Source organism: Phaseolus vulgaris, chromosome 7 (genome assembly GCF_051622355.1).
Source record: "Phaseolus vulgaris cultivar YP4 chromosome 7, ASM5162235v1, whole genome shotgun sequence".
Lineage (NCBI taxonomy): Eukaryota > Viridiplantae > Streptophyta > Magnoliopsida > Fabales > Fabaceae > Phaseolus > Phaseolus vulgaris.
In genome coordinates this window covers 31,369,813-31,374,533 of record NC_143504.1, presented here as the reverse complement: position 1 = coordinate 31,374,533, position 4,721 = coordinate 31,369,813, and the positions used below count along the sequence as shown (strand labels likewise).

The window sequence follows — 4,721 nt, the reverse complement described above, 5'->3', positions numbered from 1 at the left end:
CCAGTGTAGGGCAGCCTGACTCGAGAAGTACCCCTGCCGCCCCAGAGACGCCTTTGGGACAGATACGACTCGAGAGGAAGGTCACGCCCAGGGTAGCCGGGTGCAGGGTACAAGAGGAAGGCAAATACGCTCTCAAAGTAAGTGACTAGATGATTGGGGGCATGAGTTGGCACCCAAAAAGTCACCCCTAGCGCAGTAACACTCCCAAGCAGGAGGACTCACACGTAGGAGCGTCCCCAGATGGGCAGAAACGCCCCCAGATGGGGTCACGGTGTCGTGAGGCCCTCCACGTGTACGACAGCCATGTCAGAATAGAAACACCCTCTAGTCAGGTGCCAGGTAATTAAAGTCATTCAATACAGTTTCCGTTTCGAACATTCAGGTACTATAATGGCTCCCAAGCGTTTCAACGTCTTAAATGCGCTACGTTTTCTAATTAGATACGCTGATTGAGTGCGTTACATTTGTAATTAAAGGCGCGTTAAGGCGCTTTAAATGCTTGGGTAGTTTAAATAGCGCGGAGAATGTTGGAAACAGGGTTCGAACTTTTGGCAAATTTACCAGAACTCTCTAGTTGCTTGCTCGTGCCTTGAGGTTACGTACAAGGGACTGGGGAAAGATCTTTGCCTGAAGGAGAAAACATACACGCAATACACAGTTCTTTTTACCACCTTCAGAGTGCCATACGCGGTGCTTAGAGACGGAGGTGCACAGTTTTGGTGTTTCTTGCTGGCTGACTTGAGCGTCGGAGTGCAAACGGCCGCTAGGGCGTCTCTTTGTCCTCTTTTTTGCAGGAATCCACAGGTAACCAATGGGAAGGACTCCCTAGCTGACGGTGAGGTCAAGCACAAAGACGTCCCGGTCAACCGGACGGAACATCTACATTAACAATCATCATTGTGCCACCAACTACAGCATCTAGAAGCATTTTGGTATCAGATTTGAGACCATTATGGAAGATACTCAATTGAACAATGTCTTCAAACCTATGATTTGGGCATTTTCTCGGTACCACTTTGAATCTCTTCCATGTTTCATAGAAAGCTTAATCTAACCCTTGTTTGAACATAGAAATATCAGACTTTCCTTTGATGTAGCGAGATAATGGAAAAAATCTTTGCAAAAAAATTTCCTCTACATCCTTCCAAGTGGTAAGGCTCTGATTTGGATGTGATTTAAGCCATTCCTTAGCTTTTCCTGCCAGTGAGAAAGGAAATAAATGCAGATAAACAGTTTCAATGGTAGCAGGTATTGAAATACTTGAAAATTCATTTGGTCCCTGCTGCATAACATAATCTCCAAGTGTTCTTCTAGGTTGTTATGGTTGTTCTTCATCAATAATGCTTTCCTGAAAAAGTTCAACGGGAAGAGGAGAAGTAGTTAGGATTCTTCTCTAATTTCTCATTGTTTTTCTTTTCTATTTTTAGCCTTGTTCTTCTGAGCTGCCTTTTCAATCACTGATTCAAATTGCAATGGGTCTTTGGAGACCTCTCCTCTTAATATCATATAAGACAACTCACTTAAGGATTAGCACAAGGAGTAATTAACAATAAAAAAAATCAAAATCATAAAATTTAAAACAAATCTAAAAATAAAATAAAATAAAATAAATATTAAAAAGAATAAACAATTAAAATATTCACAATATTTAGGAACCCATACTCTATAACTAAAAATTGTTCCCCGACAACCGCGCCAAAAACTTGATTACTAGTTTACGACAACAATGTCAGAAGTAATAAATTTATCTTAAGGAAAAATATTGAACCCACAAGGAACAGTTGAATTCTCAAGTATAATATTTATTAAAAAGAAAATATTATGCAAAAGTTTGTTGGAAAAGTTGTTGTGTGTGATGAATTTGCAAGAATTTAAATAAAGCAAAGTAAAAGATTTGTGTGATCCAATTCAGAAAATTGGATTGGGGTTTATCCTTCTCAATCGTCTATATTTTTACAACAGATTATAATATTCAATCTTGATTGATATTGATGCACATATAAAAATCATTCATATTAATTTCTCACATATTTAAAAACTCCTTATCATTACAAACAAATGTTATAAAACAATTATCATTTCAAATCTATTCCGAACATTCAAATGATATGTTAAGCATTATCATTTAGGTTATATTCTTACAAGTATTTTCCAATCAAATTTGATGATCAAAATCATGAATAATTCAAGCTTTAAGAATAAAATGATAATATCAATTATCAATGAAAACCTCAAATATTATATAGATAAATATCATCTCAATACATAAGAGTTTAAAGAGATTACTCGCAATTCCAAAAGGGAAGAATTAACCACTCATATTGGCCATTACAAGTGTACCGATCAGGTCATCGGGTGTGATGACGTGGACAAGAGAAAGGTGGGTGGTCAAGAAGTAAACATAGTCGCCGTTTATGGAAGTGGCGTTCTGCGGTGTACATAGTCGCCGTTTATGAAAGTGGCGTTCTGCGGCATACATAATCGGTTGTCGCCGCTTTGTGTGTCACCGACGTGTTAGATAATGGAAGATCAGGTGGTCAGACATCGCCCGAGAGAGGCATCACCCAAGAGAGACATCGCCCAAGAGAGACATCGCCCAAGAGAGACATCGCCTAAGAGAGACATCGCCCAAGAGAGGCATCGCCCGAGAGAGGCATCGCCAAGCGGAGATATCGATGGTGTTACCCCCCGATGCCCATGGGTAGGAAAGACCGTGGAGGGGGCGACACCGTGAGGAAGCCTTGGACCTTGATAGCTCAGAACAGTAACAAAGAAAGGTGGCTTCAAGGCCATAAGTTCTAGTACTAGTAGGGGGTAAACCTAACTCGTGAAGTATCCACACAGCTGCTGGGAGACCATGGGACAAATACGACCCATGAGAGGGCCATGACCAGGGGAGAACCACATGCATGATACGAGAGAAAGGTAGATACACCCTCAGGGCGAGTGACTAGCGATTGGGGCACATGAGTTGGCACCCAGAAAGTCACCCCACGCGCCAGAAGCACTTCGAGGAAAGAGGGCTCACACAATGGAATAAGCCTAAGGTGGGTTGCGGTGCTATGGGACCCTCTGCGCAGAATAACGATCAAGTCAGAAGGGCACGTGGCAATGCACACGTGCTCATTAAAGGTTTCAGTGAAAGTTTGCCAAGGTACGCGTTAATTTAGTTTACGTATCAATTTTTTCAAGGCACATTTTTATACGCCTTCAATGCGCTTCAACGCGCTTTAAATGCAGAAGGTATATAAAAAGGGGCCTTGGGTCGTTTGAAAGGGGGAGGTTTTGGACCTAATTCTCATAGTTACACAGAGCACAAACCCTAGTTGTTTTCGCTGCGCACCCACAGTGTGTACAAGGCAATTAGGGCAACACAGTACTAGTTATTCAGTATTTCGACCACCTTCAGAGCATCCTTTCACAGTGTTCCGATACGGAGGTGCGTCACCTTTGATGTTTCTCGCTAGCTGACTTGATCGTCGGAGCAAACGGAGCAAAACGAAGGTGCCCTAGCTCGCGAGGACAAGCCACGCGCAAAGACGATCCTGGTCAGCCGCCGGGAACATTGGCGCCCACCGTGGGGCCGATATAAAACATCACTCCCACCACGCAAGTTTTTCAGTTGCAGTTCTCAAAACCCAGATAAGTTAAGAGAGTTTCTAGAAAGCCATGACCACAAGACCTGCACGCGCTAGGAGTGAAGAGATGACCATGCAACAACTCATGGGCATGATGCAAGGGCTGTAAGAAGCAATGGCAGCGTCGAAAGCGGAGCAAGAGCGCATGCAACGGTTAAAGCATTGTAAGTACCGATTAACTTGAACAGTTTAAAGTAGTTTCAGTTAAAGCATTTTTTCAAGGGGGCACTCTTTTTTCCCTAAGGAGGGTTTTTAACGAGGCCACCCAATAAAGAAGGTTTCAAAGTTTATCAAAGTTTTCAAGTTATTTAAGCTTGCATGCTTATCGTTTTAAGTTTTTGGAAAGAGACTTTGTTGCCCTTGTGAAATTCAAGGCAACGGCGAATTCAGATTGCATGCACTCAATGCAAAGTTTGAAAGCATAAAGTTTTAAACCCTCATCGCCACCTGGCGATCGGAGGTGAAAGTTAAGTTTTAAGTCTTCATCGCCACCTAGCGATCGGAGGCACAAGTATAAAGTTTTTTAAGTTCTCATCGCCTTCCGGCGAGAAAAGATAAAAAAGTCCTACTCGCCGTGAGCGAGTGTAGGCGAGAAGAGATTAAAAAGTCCTCCTCACCTCGATTAACTTGAACAGTTTAAAGTAGTTTCAGTTAAAGCAGTTTTTCAAGGGGGCACTCTTTTTTCCCTAAGGAGGGTTTTTAACGAGGCCACCCAATAAAGAAGGTTTCGAAGTTTATCAAACTTTTCAAGTTATTTAAGCTTGCATGCTTATCGTTTTAAGTTTTTGGAAAGAGACTTTGTTCTCCTTGTTTAATTCAAGGCAACGGCGAATTCAGATTGCATGCACTCAGTGCAAAGCTTGAAAGCATAAAATTTTAAACCCTCATCGCCACCTGGCGATCGGAGGTGAAAGTTAAGTTTTAAGTCCTCATCGCCACCTGGCGATCGAAGGCACAAGTATAAAGTTTTTTAAGTTCTCATCGCCTTCAAGCGAGAAAAGATCAAAAAGTCCTACTCGTTGTGAGCGAGTGTAGGCGAGAAGAGATAAAAAAAATCCTCCTCGCCTCGAGCGAGTGTAGACG

The 4,721-nt window shown here is 42.2% G+C and overlaps 1 pseudogene; it reads left to right on the top strand.

The window, feature by feature from the left end:
* Positions 1-983: 983 nt before the first annotated feature.
* Positions 984-1,090, top strand: LOC137817493 (small nucleolar RNA R71; annotated as a pseudogene).
* The last annotated feature ends 3,631 nt before the right edge of the window (positions 1,091-4,721 follow it).